Below are 19326 nucleotides of genomic sequence, written 5' to 3'. Positions count from 1 at the left end.
GAGGTGAGCTGGGGCTGGGTGCGGGGCAGGGAGCTGCCGGTGGGTGCTCTGCACCCACCAAATTTTCCTCGTGGGTGCTCCAGCCCCGGAGCACCCAGGGAGTCGGCGCCTAAGGTGTCACTTTTGATGTGATCAGTGGGGGAGCGGCCACTCCCACTGCTCCCCCTCAGCTACGCTCCCCTGCCCCTAGGAGCCAGAGGGACCTGCCAGATGCTTCCTGGGAGCTGCCCCAGGTAAGCACCTCCGGGACTCCCCACCTCACCCCCCGGCAGGTGCCTCTGGCTCTTAGGGATGGGATGGGCACCCACTACGGTGGACCACGAGACCCTCCTGCCCAGTTCTGGGGGCAGACAGGGAAGGGGGGTGGATGGGACAGGGGTCCGGGAGGAGGGGTGTCAAGGAATGCGGGTGGGGGCGGGGGGGTTGGATGGGGCAGGAGTCCCGGGGGGCGGGGGTGGGCAACGACCCCCTCGTGGGGTGAGGAGGGAACCTGTTGTTAAGATTTTGGCGTCTCATCACTGCACACATACAACTGTTGATTTATGATTTTATAGCTTCCGTTTCCCCTTTCTTTCAGAAAATAATCTACTGATATATTTAGTGAAGTGTAAGAACAGAATCTGCATTACCCATAAATGGCATTTCTCCCATGAACAAGGTTAGATTTTGACTAGCTGAATTTTTGCATACATCACACTTGAACAGGCACAAGTAAATGATGGAATAGCAATCTTTTTGAGCTCCAGAGGTTGTCCTGAGGCTGCAGTTAGCTTCCCCAGCATGAATGCCACAACACTTATTGAATGGTTTGGTAAGCTTTTTCCTCCTTAAGTTTCCCATTCCCAAAGAACCCTGAAGGCTCTCTGCAGGCACAGCATCCACTTTATCACAGAGGCCTACCCACACTAGGACTCCCTGCAAAGAGAAATAAACAAAGGAGCATCCAACCAAAAATGGTGGAACTGAGACAACATGCTGAATCTTCACTCTTCTATAATGCTGCTTATTGTTATATCCTACCCCCAATCCTCCAGTTGTATGCTGGATGTTTAGACTACAGTCGTGGGGGTCAAATATCTTTTATCCTTCCTGTCCACAACACCTAATACAGACACTAAGTAAATAATATCCAAAGGTCTGCATGATACGTCTCAAGACTGTGTCTAGGCCAAAGCAAAGTCTGTATACTAACTGTAGTTGCCTGTCAGGACATCGGGCTAAAGTTCTGGTTCCAACAGCAACTTTCAGCTGAAAGCAAATGTATGGAACTTGGCTTATGGAGAGCAGCTACTGTCATAGATTTCCTGATTTTGCCATTACCCTCGATATCGTTCATTTCCCAAGGAAAAGAGATCTAGAGTTTTAGACAGTTCAGCAGTTCTTGACTGTCAGGACTGGGCCAGTCCCCTCAGATGGATTTTCTTTGAAGTCCTAACTGATCTTTTCAGAAAATTTCTCTTGGAAATGAGGGACATAGTGAAGGATTGTCTACACTGTGTAATGCAGAGCATAATTGGGGAAGCTAACAAGAGCCTCACAAGAATGTAGGTTGGGGCTAGGAGATTATGCCATTCCTTTAATTGCTCACATCTGTTAAACATTATTAATGGAACCCATATTTAAAAGCTCATTTGTCCAGATAGAAAAAAACAAAAAAAACAAATTGTGAATTAATTGGATGATCACTGTCATACAACAACAATCTCTAGAAGACATGAAGCATTTTTTAGAACTGTACATGCCGGTTTTCTCTTTTGCCCTTTTCTATATCACAGCTCCCGTTTTGTTTTCATTGCTGACATCATAGAAGATTAGGTTGGAAGAGACCACAGGAGGTCATCTAGTCCAAACCCCTGCTCAAAGCATGACGAAGTCCAACTAAATCATCCCAGCCAGGGCTTTGTCAAGTCGGGCCTTAAAAACCTCTAAGGATGGAGATTCCACCACCTCCCTAGGTAACCCATTCCAGTATTCACCATCCTCCTAGTGAAATACTGTTTCCTAATATCCAACCTAGACCTTCCCCACTGCAACTTGAGACCATTGCTTCTTGTTCTGTCATCTGCCACCACTGAGAACAGTCGAGCTCCATCCCCTTTGGAACCCCCCTTCAGGTACTTGAAGGCTGCTATCAAATTCCCCATCACTCTTCTCTTCTGCAGACTAAATAATCCCAGTTCCCTCAGCCTCTCCTCGTAAATCATGTGCCCCAGCCCCTAATCATTTTCATTGCCCTCTGCTGGACTCTCTCCAATTTGTCCACATCCCTTCTGTAGTGGGGGAACCAAAACTAGACACAATCCTCCAGGTGTGACCTCACCAGTGCCGAATAGAGGGGAATAATCACTTCCCTCGATCTGCTGGCAGTGCTCCTACTAATACAGCCCAATATGCCAATATCATAACCAAGACTATTAGAGAAAAGTATAAATAAAAATTTAAAATTAGGACTAGTTATCTGATTTTTCTAAAACATTTTAAATGCTACACTACATTTTGCAGAGGAACAACACTGATAAGCTTTTTGTACTGTCACAAGGAGGCAGCAAATACATGTGAAAGATATAAAGCTAATAAGGAAACACATATTCCCCCCCACTGCACCTTTCAGCAGCATGCCTAAAGGAGTAAAATGCAGTGTTTACTTGGTACACTAAAGGATGTCATTTAATGGCAAAGCCGCAGGACCAAACTGAAAGCAAGATCTCTTGGGTTTACTCAGAGTAAAATAGTCTGTAATAGGTACCAGCGTTATACTGTGATTCGGAGAGGTCTGCTTTCTGCCAACATTCCCGTTTCTTCCACCTGCTCACAAGCAACACCAGAAACACTGAACTAATGGACAGTATTCTCCAGCATTATTAACATGCATCAGTCATGTGTATGCACCACGGAGTCACTGCTCTCGGCACTTCAACACAATGCTGCTGGCTTGCTTTCACACACGTGGCCATAATGTTCTGTATTCCACTCTCATTGTGAACTAAGATCATTCAACAATTTCAATTTCAAACTTATTTCAAACAAACAAAAACCAACTAACTCTCCCTGTGGGACTTACTCCAGCCTCCTTCTGGCCTTAGCTCTGTCGACTCCACTCCCTTCTATCTCTGTTCGTCTAGCACCAGCCTCTTCTGTCCTGCAACACAATCTGGCCACTGCTGGTTTAGGTCTTCTCTTTGCAGCTCCTGCCACCCTGAACAGCACCTCTTCTCCATCTTTTCTCCACCCACCTACATCCCTTAAAGAGGAGCACAGGAGGGATATTCATTCTGCAGTAAAAGCCACAGCGCATTTTGAACGCTACTGAAAAAATAAGGCGAGACTGTATGTTTATCACCGGTACCTGACCCACCAATGCTGCCCACTCTGAGAACACTGAAAATAATGATGTTGAACCCAGTTTAAGACGAGTTCAATTTTTCAAACTGAGGAGAGCAAAAGAGAAAATTGAGGCAATAGCTAAGTGTAAGACAATGACAGGTTTCAGAGTAGCAGCCGTGTTAGTCTGTATTCGCAGAAAGAAAAGGAGTACTTGTGGCACCTTAGAGACTAACCAATTTATTTGAGCATAAGCTTTCGTGAGCTACAGCTCACTTCATCGGATGCATAAAGTGGAAAGTACAGTGAGGAGATTTTATATACACACAGACCATGAAAAAATATACATTGTAAGGAGAGTGATCACTTAAGATGAGCTATTACCAGCAGGAGAGTGGGGTGGGGGGAGAGAAAACCTTTTGAAGTGATAATCAAGGTGGGCCATTTCCAACACATTTCCAGGACTTAACAAGAACGTCTGAGGAACAGTGGGGGGGCGGGGGAATAAACAAGAGGAAATAGTTTCACTTAGTATAATGACTCAACCTCTCCCAGTCTCTATTCAAGCCTAAGTTAATTGTATCCAATTTGCAAATTAATTCCTATTCAGCAGTCTCTCGTTGGAGTCTGTTTTCCAAGTTTTTTTGTTGAAGGATAGTCACTTTGAGATCAGAAATCTAGTGACCAGAGAGATTGAAGTGTTCTCCGACTGGTTTATGAATGTTATAATTCTTGACATCTGATTTGTGTCCATTTATTCTTTTACGTAGAGACTGCCCAGTTTGCCCAATGTACATGGCAGGGGGCATTGCTGGCACAAGATGGCATATATCACATTAGTAGATGTGCAGGTGAACGAGCCTCTGATAGTGTGGCTGATGTGATTAGGCCCTATGATGGTGTCCCCTGAATAGATATGTGGACACAGTTGGCAACGGGCTTTGTGGCAAGGATAGGTTCCTGGGTTAGTGGTTCTGTTGTGTGGTGTGTGGCTGCTGGTGAGTATTTGCTTCAGGTTGGGGGGCTGTCTGTAAGCAAGGAGTGGCCTGTCTCCCAAGATTTGTGAGAGTGATGGGTCGTCCTTCAGGATATGTTGTAGATCCTTGATAATGCGTTGGAGAGGTTTTAGCTGGGGGCTGAAGGTGATGGCTAGTGGCATTCTGTTATTTTCTTTGTTGGGCCTGTCCTGCAGTAGGTGACTTCTGGGTACTCTTCTGGCTCTGTCAATCTGTTTCTTCACTTCAGCAGGTGAGTATTGTAGTTGCAAGAATACTTGATAGAGATCTTGTAGGTGTTTGTCTCTGTCTGAGGGGTTGGAGCAAATGCGGTTGTATCGTAGAGCTTGGCTGTAGACAATGGATTGTGTGGTGTGGTCTGGGTGAAAGCTGGAGGCATGTAGGTAGGAATAGCGGTCAGTAGGTTTCCAGTATAGGGTGGTGTTTATGTGACCATCACTTATTAGCACTGTAGTGTCCAGGAAGTGGATCTCTTGTGTGGACTGGTCCAGGCTGAGGTTGATGGTGGGATGGAAATTGTTGAAATTATGGTGGAATTCCTCAAGGGCTTCTTTTCCATGGGTCCAGATGATGAAGATGTTATCAGTATAATGCAAGTAGAGTAGGGGCATTAGGGGACAAAAGCTGAGGAAGCGTTGTTCTAAGTCAGCCATAAAAATGTTGGCATGCTGTGGGGCCATGTGGGTATAAAATCTCCTCACTGTACTTTCCACTTTATGCATCCGATGAAGTGAGCTGTAGCTCACGAAAGCTTATGCTCAAATAAATTGGTTAGTCTCTAAGGTGCCACAAGTACGCCTTTCCTTTCCTTTTTGTAAGACAATGGTAACTGAGCTATTGAAAGACAACCACTGGGGTTTTTTTTTAGCCTCTATGGGGTGAAAAGTAAGACCCATGCTCAGGACTAGATCCTAGCACATTTAATTGCAAGTCTATTTTTAACTCTTATCTACAGCAACAACAGAAAAAAAATCGTCATGCTTTATATTAAGGGTACGCGTATAGTTTATAAAGGGTTAATAAATGATTAATAGATGTTATAAGGATATTACATGAGTTGTGCGTGTTAGACGCTTATAGGCACATCAGAAGAAGGTGTTACAGAAGGTTATAAGTAACTTATTGACTGCTAGACTCAATTTGATTAACCATTTAAGTGTCTATAATTTATTAACTTCTTATAATCCATAAGTGTATCCTTAAAATAAATTCTGACTAAAACCTCAAACATCCCAGTTGCCTCTCCACCTCTTTCGCTGACCTCCTTTCTGACAGTTTCCTTGCACTCTTAAGTGTCCTTAAAATTCTTATAACTAGTAAGTTTTCATTTTTACTTGACACTGGAGAGGAAGACACTGTAAGAGGAATCCTGACAACGAGAGGAGAAAATCCAGCTGGCACATTAAAGCCCAAATGACTGAACCACCCTAGGATATTTATCAACATTAGAATGGCTAGTAAAAATGACAGTTTTAAATCTCAAAATATACTGCAGCTTTGGCTCTAATATGCCTTAGCGTGTGAAAGTCAATTTGTAATTTCTAAAAGCAGCAAGATGATTACTAGAAAAACATTTCAAATTATTCTGATGAAGTGGAAACTATTTAAGTGCTATCTGAAAGTAACTTTTAATGTGTGGAGAGTTATAGGTCACATTTTAGCTGTTCCAGACATTAAAATCCAAACAAGATAGAACCCATACATAAAGCCTGAGTGGTTGACTGTATAATGATGCTAGGTTAAACAGACTGGTTAAACAGCTTCTTTAGTAATGTGTGCATTGACACTGCACAGCTGGTATTTGTTGAACTGCTACCTGATGCTAATAGCAAAGGAGGGAAGGACCTAATTTACAGATTAATGAACTTTCCTTATTGTGGAAGACACCATAAGGGTTTAACAAACCATCACCCACTTCATCTTGAACATTTGCCATTATAACAGAGTTACAGTCTGGTACACTCTTGAATTTTATCATTCTCAGCAGGATGACCGAATCAAAAATACCTTTTGGGTAGGAAATTGTTTCATCCTCTTTGACCTCGCTCAGAAAACACACTGGCCATCTGAACTTTGAAAAGGGTAGTTAAACCTACTTGCAAAGTCCCCCTAATAAAATGAGAACGATCCTGCAATATCTAGGAAAGGTACCAACCTTATTTATAGTTAATGACTGAAACAGATTTACATGAGTGGCAGCACACAGGAGAAGCAGCCACGAAAAGCCTGCCCCTTTATTCACAGCCTGAGCAGAATGTCCCATTGCCAGTGCTGCTGCTCTTCTGCCCATGATACCAGAGAGTAGACTGGTATCCTTCCCCACATACAAGGATTTTCCCCAGGAAAAATATCAGTCCTAGCTAAATATTTATAAAATATTACTATAAATTTATCCTTCTTTCATCTAGTGTCTTGTCTTTCCATCCCAAATTTCTCCCATTACATGCAAGATCAATACATGCTACATCCATCATTGGCAATTTTAAAATCAAGATTGGATGTTTGACTTGAAGATCTGCTCTAGGAATTTATTTTGGGGAACTTCTCTGGAGGTCAGACTAGAAAAATCACAATGGTTCTTTCTAGCCTTGGAATCTATGAAAACCTGAAACGCTGCCACTTCAAGAATGGACACAGCATCTGTTAGTGCACAGCAGCTCTATCCAATTTAAAGAAGTGAAGATAATCAGTTGAATTCGGTGGGATTCTGGCATTTGTGAGGATTACTTTGAAAGAGCACACTCTCAAATTGGAAGGAAAGAGAGCAGTGACTGTGGGAGAACAAGTCCATAACATGCTTACACTGAAAGCTGCCGAACGTGTGTCACCTGGGAGAACACCTCCTGCTTACGGGACAATTCCACTGTGATTAGTTTTCTTTTTAGATGAAGGATGCCCAAGTTGTGAATCTGTGTCACCTACAAAATAGAGCTTTGAACTTCTGCCTCCTCCCACCAGTTATGTAGTTATGAAACTGCACTGCTGTAGAATTAATGGACCAGGAGGTGGTTCTCTCTGGAGCTAGATACCAAACCTGAGGAATCCCAGCTTGCTGCCCTTAGGCCCAGTAAGTGTCTCCTCTTCTTCTAGGGAGGACCACATCCATTATGTGATTATTGCTATTTGAAGTGCAGTAGTGCCTATGGCCTCATTCATAGGGCTGTGCCTCATTGTGCTAGGTACTGTACAAACAAAACTTCAAACTTTCAGCCATTGGATCATCTTATACTCTTCTCTACTAGATTGAAGAGCCCATTATTAAATATTTTGTTCCGCATGTAGAAACTTCTAAACTCTAATCAAGTGACCCCTTAACCGTCTCTTTATTAAGTTAACTAGATCAAGCTTCTTGAGTCTATCACTATAAGGCAGGTTTTCTAATCCTCTACTAGTTTTCATGGATCTTCTCTGAACCCTCTCCAATTTATCAACATCCTTCTTGAATTGTGGACACTAGAACTCGACACAGTGTTCCAGCAGCGGTCGCACTAGTGTCAAATAAAGTAACCTCTCTACTCCTACTCAAGAGTCTCCTGTTTACATATTCCAGGAACGCATTAGCTCTTCTGGCCACCGCATTACACTGGGAGTTCATGTTCAGCTGATTATCCACCATGACCCCCAAATCCTTATCAGTGTCACTGATTCCAGGTTAGAGTCCCTCATCCCGTAAATATGACCTGCATTCTTTGGTCCTAGGTGTATACATTTACATTTAGCCATATAAAATGCATATTGTTTGCCTGCACCCAATTTATCAAATGATCCAGATCACTCTGACTCAGTGACCTGTCCTCTTCATTGTTTATGGTCCCTCCCAAATCAATATTTGTCTCATCTACTAACTTTATCAATGATGATTTTGTGTTGTGTTCCAGGTCATTGATAAAGACATTAAATAGTATAGGGTTAAGAACCAATCACCCACTAGAAACACACCCATTTGATGATGATTTCCCATTTACAATTACATTGAGACCTATCAGTTAGCCAGTCTTTAATTCATTTAAGTAGTGCCATATTAATTTTATATTTAGTTTTTTAATAAAAATGTCATGCCGGGCCAAGTCAAATGCCTTAGAGAAGTCTAAGCATATTACATCAGCACTATTATCTTTATCAGTCAAACTTGTAATCTCTTAAAAAAAGGTATCAAGTTAGACAGGATCTATTTTCTATAAACCCATGTTCATTTGCATAAATTACCCTCCTTTAGTTCTTTATTGAGACCCATATCAGCTGCTCCATTATCTTGCTTGGGATCAATGTCAGGCTGACAGGCCTATAATAACCTGGGTAATCCCATTTACCCTTTCTTAAAAATTGGCATAACATTAGCTTTCTTCCAGTCTTCTGGAACTTCCCCAGTGCTCCTACAGCTGCCTTCACTTCCCCTCTAAATCAGGTTGGCTTTTTTATCCAGCACACCCTTCTCTCTCAATTGTGGCTTCTAGGGCACCTTGTAAAGTGTTCTTAAATGATTCCCAATTATCAGTCACATTTTTCTGACTGAATTCTTCCTACTAGTTGATTTTGCTCATAATTGGTTTCCAGTTTGGTGGAATTGGCCCTATTAAAGCCTCGAGTGTATATACATATATTACTCATCTGGACTTTATTCCGCTTACATACTATAAATGTGGTCAAGTCATGATCACTTGTACCTAAGCTACCATTGATTTTTAGTTCTGTGATCAGTTCCTCTTTATCTGTTAGGAGAAGTTCTAATATAGACAAAATTCCCCAGTGTTGGCTGTAACACTTTTTGAATTTGGAAACAGTCATCCATTATGTTTAAAAATTCCAAGGATGTTTTAGTACTGGCAGCATGAAACCTCCCGCATATGGTACCCAAATTGAAGTCCCCCATGATAATGCAGCAATTTTCCTACACATTGTAGATAGGTGCTGGTCTCAGCTCACCCACTACGTATTTTTTCTTTATAGGCTTTCCTGCACAGGAAGAGTTTTAAGAAGATATTTGAAGGAGGATAGTAAGGTAGTTTGCAGAACCTTACAAGCAATAATTCCCATGCATGAGGGACAACATAGGAGAAAGGATGAACACACTTGTTAAATTTTCAAACAAGTGGAAGGGGGTGATGGAGGCTTGCATTCTGGGCTGATCAGAGGTAGGAACTGACCTCTCAACAGCATATGAGAAATGATAGGTAGGGTAGAAATGCTGCGGTGGGCCTTGCATGGGAAGATAAACAGTTTGTGCTTGATGTAATGGAAAGATGTAAAGAGGGATGTGATGTGGTCAGCCTGCGGAAAAGGACCTAGGGGTTACAGTGGACAAGAAGCTGGATATGAGTCAGCAGTGTGCCCTTGTTGTCAAGAAGGCCAATGGCATTTTGGGATGTATAAGTAGGGGCATAGCGAGCAGATCGAGGGACGTGATTGTTCCCCTCTATTCGACATTGGTGAGGCCTCATCTGGAGTACTGTGTCCAGTTTTGGGCCCCACACTACAAGGAGGACATGGATAAATTGGAGTGAGTCCAGCGAAGGGCAACAAAAATGATTAGGGGTCTGGAACACATGACTTATGAGGAGAGGCTGAGGGAACTGGGATTGTTTAGTCTGCGGAAGAGAAGAATGAGGGGGGATTTGATAGCTGCTTTCAACTACCTGAGAGGTGGTTCCAGAGAGGATGGTTCTAGACTATTCTCAGTGGTAGAAGAGGACAGGAGTTGCAGTGGGGGAGGTTTAGGTTGGATATTAGGAAAAACTTTTTCACTAAGAGGGTGGTGAAACACTGGAATGCGTTACCTAGGGAGGTGGTAGAATCTCCTTCCTTGGAAGTTTTTAAGGTCAGGCTTGACAAAGCCTTGGCTGGGATGATTTGATTGGGGATTGGTCCTGCTTTGAGCAGGGGGTTGGACTAGATGACCTCCTGAGGTCCCTTCCAACCCTGATATTCTATGATTCTATGAGCCAGGAAAGTTTAGTTTTGCAGCAGGATTCTGAATGAGTACCTATGGGGTAAGACTGCATTTGTCAAACCAGAGAAGAGGATGTTACACAGTAGTTAAAATATGAGGTGAGCGGAGGTTGGAAAAGAGTTTCAGCTGTGTGGATGGAGAGGAAAGGCTGTTTTCTTAGAAATATTGCGCAGCAAGAATAGAAAGATTTGGAGATAGACTGAATGTGAGGATCTAAAGTGGGGTCCATGTTGAAGATGATGCCAAGGTCATGAGACTCAATGACAAGGAGGAATATCACATTACCTACAGTGACTCAAAAAGGAAAGGGTGTATGTAGAAATTAAGAACTCTGTTTTGGCCAGCTGACCTGAAGCTGATAGCTGGGCATTCGGAAGTTGGTGGTCTGAAAGGCAGGCAGAGATTTTAGTTTGGACAGGAAATTGTTCTGGTGTGAAGAGGTAGATCTGAAAGTCATCAGCACCAGAGACTATTAGTTGTGGATGGATTGCCCAGAGACAATGTGTAGCGGGAGAAGAGGGCCAAGAACAGAATTGTGTGGGGAATTCCCACAAAAGGTTTGAGATGGATGAGGAGGACTGGCCAAATGACATACTGAAGGAATGATCAGAGAGGTAGGAGAATTTGAGGAGGACTGAATCTCAAAAGATGAGGTAGGACAAATTCCAAGAAAAAGAATGTGACTGACGTGTCAAAGGTGGCTAACAGAAAGATGTCAGACTAGTGAGAGCAGTTTCAGTGGAGCGCAAAGGGCAGAAGCTGGATGGGAATGAGTCTAAGATGGAACTGGAGGAGAGGAACACCAGACAATAATGTTGGTAGTGTGTGCAATGAATGCAGAGATGAAAGGGAGAAGGGAGATGCTGCAGTAGATGGAGACAAGTGGGGTCAAGGATTTTTGTTGTTGTTACTATGTGAGAGATTAAAGCATGTTTGTATTAAAAGGGTAAGAATCAGAGAAAGAAGAGAGGGTAAGGAGGGGATGAAAGTGGGATGAGGGAGATGAGATGGCACGGGGTCATTAGAGCAAATGGAAGGGCTAGCAGGAGCCCAGATGAGAAACTTCTGTGCCTATGACAGCAGGGGAGGAGAGAAAGTGTGAAAAAGATTTACATGCATTTCCTTGCCTCAGGTTCCTCACCAGTCAAAGTTAACAATGCTCTTTTGTATTTGTTACAGGAGAGACGTGCTTACAACCTTGTCAGCAGATAATGGATTCCACAGCCACAAAGAGGCATTCCATGATAAAACAAGTTTCATAACTTTATAACATCAGCCAGAATTCATAAGTTGTACGGACAGATTTTCCAGATCTGGGAAGATCTTGTCACATTTCAATTTGAAGAGATCAGTAAGATCCTGTTGAGAGACAAAACTGGGGGTAGGGGAGTGGGTTTGAGGAAAGAGTCAAAGGTGGTAAAAAACTGGTTGGGATTACAGGCACGGAATTCAAAGAGAGTGAGAAGCAGTGTGACTTGGCTCTGAAGATGGCAGAACCAAAAGGAAGAGAGAACAAATTTGTAGTGGAGGAAGTCAGCATGGTCATGAGATTTCTTCCAGACACATGACTGCGCAAGAGCAGGAGCGAAGGAAATGGATATTTGAAGTGAATCGGAGCTGGGAGTGGCAGCGTGGCCCTTACAATAGGAAAGAGGAGCCAAGGAGTCAAGGGTGAAGGAGAAATTAGAGTAATGGAGGTCAGCTCCTCAACTGCATAGGTTTGACTGCTTTGTCAGAACTTGTGGGGTTGGGAAACACACAGAGAAGCCTCACTGCTTTATCTCAAATGTTCTATGCTAATGACTGTCACTTGTCTCTATCATGTGTGGGGATTGACTTCACACTGGTAGGAGAATCTGCTTCTCTCACCTGTGGGATTCAAGTCTGTGCAAGACACAAGGTGGTTAAGGTGCTGAGCATAGCGATGGACCGTGTCTGACAGAGACTAGAATCATACAATATCAGGGTTGGAAGGGACCTCAGGAGGTCATCTAGTCCAACCCTGCCCCAGCCAGGAGAGACTGCACTTTGGGAGGGAACAACATGTTTGGCTGCATATGCAGGTGAGAAGTCTTCTGAGATGATACTAGGGAGATTTGGCTTCAGATTGTTCATGAATCAGTGTGCCTATATTATTTTTAGAGTCTCGTTGGTTGCTGTTACTGATGTGTCTAGAAATAATGACCAGAGCGACATGAGCTCAGCTGTTTCTCAGAAAAATGGATTTGAGATTGGATTTTGCGTGATCTTTATAAATAGTAACATATAGTGACATATAGTGATAGGCACTATAAAATACGTCAATGGATAAGCAAAGAATATCAAAGAAAACATCTACTGCAAGACTCTAGGAGATCTGAATTATTGTAATGTGACATATTCCTGCTTTCCAAAACAACTGGGAAATGCTTACAATAAGCAGACCACTATATAGTACATAAAAGTGTCTCCTCAGCTACTGTGCCACTATACACACTACTTCCCCAATGGTGATTCCTGAAATTAAAATCAAATTAGCCACTTCCTCAAAACAAAATAAGCAGAATTATATATGGATAATCACTTACATAGCAACATAAATTTATATGGAGCTTTACAAACAAATAAAAACACAATCCCTTCCCTAAAGATTTCAAATCCGTGAAAAGACACAGAATGCCAGCTCAAGAAAGAGAAGACTATGATGAAACTGGGAGAAATGGTAGCAAATATCCCTGGAACCAGCAGGCTTTAAGGAGGGATCATAGGACTGGAAGGAACCTCGCGAGGTCATCTAGTCCAGTCCCCTGCACTCATGGCAGGACTAAGGATTATCTAGATCATCCCTGACAGGTGTTTGTCTAACCAGCTATTAAAAATCTCCAATGATGGAGATTCCACAACCTCCCTTGGCAATTTATTCCAGTGCTTAACCATCCTGACAGTTAGGAAATTTTTCCTAATGTCCAACCTAAACCTCCCTTGCTGCAATTTAAGCCCATTGCTTCTTGTCCTACCCTCAGAGGCTAAGAACAACAATTCTTCTCCCTCCTCCTAACAACCTTTTATGTACTTGAAAACTGTTAGCATGTCCCCTCTCAGTCTTCTCTTCTCCAAACTAAACAAACACAATTTTTTCAGGCTTCCCTCATAGGCCAGGTTTTCTAGACTTGAATCATTTTTGTTGCTCTTTTCTGGACTTTCTCCAATTTGTCCACATCTTTCTTGAAATGTGGCACCCAGAACTGGACACAATACTCCACTTCAGGCCTAATCAGCACAGAGTAGAGTGGAAGAATTATTTCTTGTGTCTTGCTTACAATACTTCTGCTAATACATCCCAGAATGATGCTTGCTTTTTTTGCAACAGTGTTACACTGTTGACACATATTTAGCTTGTGATCCACTATGACCTCGAGATCCCTTTCCGCTGTACTCCTTCCTAGGCAGTCATTTCCCATTTTGTATGTGTGCAACTGATTGTTCTTTCCTAAGTGGCGTACTTTGCATTTATCCTTATTGAATTTCATCATATTTACTTCAGACGATTTCTCCAGATCATTTTGAATTTTAATCCTATCCTCCAAAGCACTTGCAACCCCTCCCAGCTTGATATAATCTGCAAACTTTATAAGTGTATTCTCTATGCCATTATCTAAATCACTGATGAAGATATTGAACAGAACCAGAACCAGAACCGATCCCTGCGGAGAAACACAGGATGCTAGTAAAAAGATAATAGGAAATTAGATCAAATGTAGGTGGCATGAGATTAGTAGGGACTGAAGGCTCCTTATAACACCTTTTGTACAAAACCATTTTGCATACTGTTACAAAAATTACTAGCAAAGTGGGAATGGGGAGGAATAGATTTTGAAGAAAAAAATTGACACTTCTTTAAGACCACAGTCTGTGCATACAAAAAAACCTTTCAATAGCTTAAACTTTGAGGGAAGAAAACAGCAGGATTTGTGCAAAGTAAAAATTAAAGAGCTTATGCAAAGGAAGGGAAGGAGAGGGGAAGAAAAAGTTTCCTTGCAATTCATTTGGTTTTACAAAAGGTTAACAGTGGTTAGAATATCATTTCTCTTACAGTTTCAATTATAATGAAATATTAATGAGCCAGTAAGAGCCATTTTTCTCAACCTTTATCTGCTGACATTTCTGGAGCTTAAAATAAAAAGCTACTGTATGGAATAATAACCGTAAAGTTAACTAGCAAACTTGGACCTGATTTTCAAAGGTGTTGAGGGCCCTAACTCCAACTGAAAGCAAAGGAAGCTGCAGGCATTCAGAATCACTGAACTTCAAGCTCCAAATCTTTTGAAGGAGAGGAACTTGGTTGTTAAATAAAAAAGGAAATTAAGTACCGGCCCAGAGCAGAATTTAGTCCCAGCCAGCCCTAGGTAACACTAGTCTCTGGAGTATGGATGTTCTACTGGATTACTGGCTTCCACCAAGCTGTGACTTTGCTTGCCCTGTAGAGCTTTTGGGCTCTGCAGGTTTCCCTGTTCCTTCATAAGCTGAGTTGAGATTTGGAGTTGTGCAAAGTAATTGATTCCCCATCCTACTGGGATCTTTGAAATTACAGAGTTCTTGTCTCTTATTGCATCTCCTTGCCCTGCCTTGCAGTTTAACACATGCATGGAGCTATGAGACTTGGAAACTTGATCAATGCAAAGTAATGCACACTGGAAAACATAATCCCAACTATACATATAAAATGATGGGGTCTAAATTAGCTGTTACCACTGAAGACAGATCTTGGAGTCATTGTGGATAGTTCTCTGAAAATATCCACTTAATGTGCAGCAGCAATCAAAAATGCTAACATAATGTTGGGAATCACTAGGAAAGGGATCGATAATAAGACAAAAAATATCATATTGCCTCTATACAAATCCATGGTATGTCCACATCTTGAATACTGTGTGTAGATGTGGTCGCCCCATCTCAAAAAAGATACGCTCTTCTGTACCTTTTCCAATTCCAATGTGACAAAAATGATTAGGAGTATGGAAGAGCTTCCAGATGAGAAGAGATTAATAAGACTGGGACTTTTCAGCTTGGAAAAAGAAATGACTAAAGGGGGTGATATGATAGTGGTCTAGAAAATCATGTCTGGTGTGGAGAAAGTAAATAAGGAAATGTTATTTACTCCTTCTCGTAACTCAAGAACTAGGGGTCACCAAATGAAATTAATAGGCAGCAGGTTTAAAACTAACAAAAGGAAGCATTTCTTCACACAACACACAGACAACCTGTGGAACTCTTTGCCAGAGGATGTTGTGAAGGCCAAGACTATAACAAGTATCAGAGGGATAGCCATGTTAGTCTGTATCCACAAAAGACTAACAGGATTAAAAAAAAAGAACTGGATAAGTTCATGGAGGATAAGTCCATCAATGGCTATCAGCCAGGATGGGCAGGGATGCAAAACCATGCTCTGAAGTGTCCCTAACCTCTGTTTTCAAGAAGCTGGGAATGGGCGACAGGATGGATCACTTGATGATTACTTGTTCAGTTCATTCCCTCTGAAGCACCTGGCATTGGCCACTGTCAGAAGAAAGAATATTGGGCTAGATGGACCACCAGTCTGACCCAGTATGGCCATTCTTATGTAAAGAATGCATTGATGTACCACACAGTATGGCTAATTTTTAAAAATTAGTTACATACCATTAAAATCTATGCATAGGCTAAGCAAACTATGAAACATTCAAACCAAGCCATTTTTAGCTGGACAGACCCTGAAAGAAGTTAGACAATCAGTAAAATAGCGCTGTACCTCCGTATATAGAGTTCTCAAACCTAATATCCTAACACACGTGTGCACAAAATTAGATACAAAAATTGTTCATAACTTTGCTTAGGTACTGCTGCGTTTCTGCAAATGATACCTAAGGTCTGCCAATGTGCTTGGCAATATACAACTCAGAAAGCCCGTGTCACTTAAAACCTAACAAGATAAATACAGAATGTGCTGTAAAGCTCAAAGGAATATTCAACATTGATAACTTTTATAAATCTATGCTACAGTAGCACCTAGAGGCCCCAGTCCAGCTATTGTGCCACTGTACATGGCAGTGTACATACTCATAAAAGAGAATCCATGCCCTGAAGAGCTTACAGTTGAAATAGACAAGACAGGACAGGATGATAAACCGAAGCACAGAGCAGGGGAAACAGAGGAGAAATAACAGGTCAGTGGCAGAGCTGGGAATAGACCCCAGTGTGGTCGATATGGCAAGTTCCTGGATATCCCTGGGAGTCCATATTGAATTCAGTGTAAGTATCTTTTGGGTCCATTGTAAATGCAAAGTTTCAGAGTGGTAGCCATGTTAGTATGCATCAGCAAAAACAACGAGGAGTACTTGTGGCACCTTAGAGACTAACAAATTTATTTGAGCATAAGCTTTCGTGGGCTAAAACCCACTTCATCAGATGCATGCAGTGGAAAATACATTAGGAAGACAAATATATATATATATACACACACACACACACACACACACACAGAGAGAACATGAAAAAATGGGGGTTGTCATACCAACTCTAACAAGATTAATCAATTAAGGTGGGCTATTATCAGCAGGAGAAAAAAAAACTTTTGTAGTGATAATCAGGATGGCCTATTTCGAACAGTTGACAAGAAGGTGTGAGTAACAGTAGGGGGAAAATTAGCATGGGGAAATAGTTTTTAGTTTGTGACTCATGACTCATCCACTCCCAGTCTTTATTCAAGCCTAATTTAATGGTGTCCAGTTTGCAAATTAATCCAGTTCTGCGGTTTCTCGTTGGAGTCTGTTTTTGAAGTTTTTTTGTTGAAGAAAGGCCACTTTTAGGTCTGAAACTGAGTGACCAGGGAGGTTGAAGTGTTCTCCGACTGGTTTTTGAATGTTATAATTCTTGACGTCTGATTTGTGTCCATTTATTCTTTTGTGTAGAGACTGTCCGGTTTGGCCAATGTACATGGCAGAGGGGCATTGCTGGCACATGATGGCATATATCACAATGGTAGATGTGCAGGTGAACGAGCCTGTGATGGTGTGGCTGATGTGATTAGGTCCTATGATGGTGTCCCTTGAATAAATATGTGGACAGAGCTGGCAATGGGCTTTGTTGCAAGGATAGGTTCCAGGGTTAGTGTTTTTGTTGTGTGGTTGCTGGTGAGTATTTGCTTCAGGTTGGGGGGCTGTCTGTAAGCGAGGACTGGCCTGTCTCCCAAGATCTGTGAGAGTGAGGGATTGTCCTTCATGCCCTCCACCCCCACGAACATGATACAGTTCTGTGGTGACCTAGAATCCTACTTTCAACGTCTCCGACTCAAGGAATATTTCCAACACCTCTGAACAGCATACTCACCCACAGAAACCTTCCTAACAACAATACAAAAAGAAGGATTCTGCGTGGACTCCTCCTGAAGGTCGAAACAACAGATGGGATTTCTACATAGAGTGCTTCCACCGATGTGCACGGGAAACAGGCCAGTCCTTGCTTATAGACAGCCCCCCAACCTGAAGCACTTCAACCTCCCTGGACAGTACTGAGAGAGCCAAGTGGGAAGGCACCATTGGTAAGTGTGAAATAGATGGTGCTGATCTGGAGGCGGATGGTACTGGGGCTCTGACAGCGTTATGTTTCTCTGACATGCTCTGCGGTCTCCCTGCTCCACTGGTACTGGAGGAAGAGAGTCTTCCGCCATGAAAGTACCGAGTTGAGAGACTGAGGCCTCCAACACCATAAACCTAGCAGGAGATCAGAACTTCTTGGGAGCTGGCTCCTTGTGGTGGGAGACTGAGCTCCCCTGCTTTGGAACCTTCCTTAAGTCCTCTGAGATCTTCCCCCTTCTAGGCAAGACCTTAGCCAAAGGGACACAGTCTGAAGACAGATGAATGGCAGGGGGAGGGAAGGTGGAAAGTGTGTGGTCTGCTGACCTGACTCGGAAGGAGGTCGAAGGGAGTGCTCCATCAGCAGCAGCTTCAGTTTGGTCTTCCAGTTTATCTGAGCTCTAGATTTTAGAGCCAGGCAAAAGTCACAATTTTGGGAGATACGGGACTCTCCAACACAATGGATACATTTAGAGTGGCTGTTGCTGATTGGGACAGCCGCCCAACAAGAGAAGCAGCTTTTGAAACCTGGTGAGCCGGGCATACCTAGCCAGACCAAATGAATTCACCAGAAAAAAGTGGGGGAAGGGGGAAAAAAGGAGGGGCAGGGGAGAAAAAAAATGAAACCTCTCACATCTATCTAACTGATTTTATTCTAACAACTAACACTAACTAGAAACACTGAACTAAACTGCAAAACACACTGAGGTACACACAAGGCAGGCACGCTAGAGCTCCATCTCAGGCAGAGGTTGGAGAGAAGGAACTGAGGGCGTGCAGCCCTATATGCCCTGGGAGCATGGCGCAAGGTTGCATAGTGTGCATGCACAGGTCGAACAGACACTACTAATAGAAAATCTCCAATCAAGGCACATGAGAGGCCCATAAAGTGGAGCACCCTCAAGGACACTACTTGAAGAAGAACCCTCACTTACTTCAATGGGAACAAGATTTTACCCCATATCAACATGAATCAGACAGGAAGTAAACCATATACAGTAGATGCTTACTAGTAGGAAGATATCGGTGCCCTTTTTCTACGTTGTGCCTAAGCGACCGTTGCTGTTATGGGGAGTGTCAACAATTCACAGTAGGGAAAGTGTTCCCAGGGGAAATGTTGCTCACTAGCAGCGGCCACTCTTACAAGGTGTTGCTGTAAACAAGCATCCACTGTAAAGTGTCCTCACAGCACTATTTTAAGATGTAGTGCTACGAAAAAAGTTTGATATAGGAGCCGTGATAAGTGATCTTCATGAAATGCCAACTCAGTGCTCTTAGGTTTTATGACCTCTTCTGACACTGAATGTGTGTAAAAGCTCAGGCAAGATACCATTTCTTTATCTGTTTACTCATGAGTAAAAACGTGTATAATCCTTACCTACTTCACAAAGGATTGTGAGGCTTTAATGTTCATAAGGCACTTTGAAATGTTTACTTGAAAGTAGTATATATA

At 42.5% G+C, this 19326-nt stretch overlaps 1 protein-coding gene across 1 annotated transcript in view; it reads right to left on the bottom strand.

The window, feature by feature from the left end:
- Positions 1 to 19326, bottom strand: part of ATRN (attractin) — a 253540-nt gene that overhangs the window by 50734 nt on the left and 183480 nt on the right. The gene's annotated exons all lie outside the window — the stretch shown is intronic.

Source organism: Chelonia mydas, chromosome 4 (genome assembly GCF_015237465.2).
Source record: "Chelonia mydas isolate rCheMyd1 chromosome 4, rCheMyd1.pri.v2, whole genome shotgun sequence".
Lineage (NCBI taxonomy): Eukaryota > Metazoa > Chordata > Testudines > Cheloniidae > Chelonia > Chelonia mydas.
The sequence above is the reverse complement of the archived record's forward strand: the minus strand, read 5'-3'. Positions and strand labels throughout refer to the sequence as shown.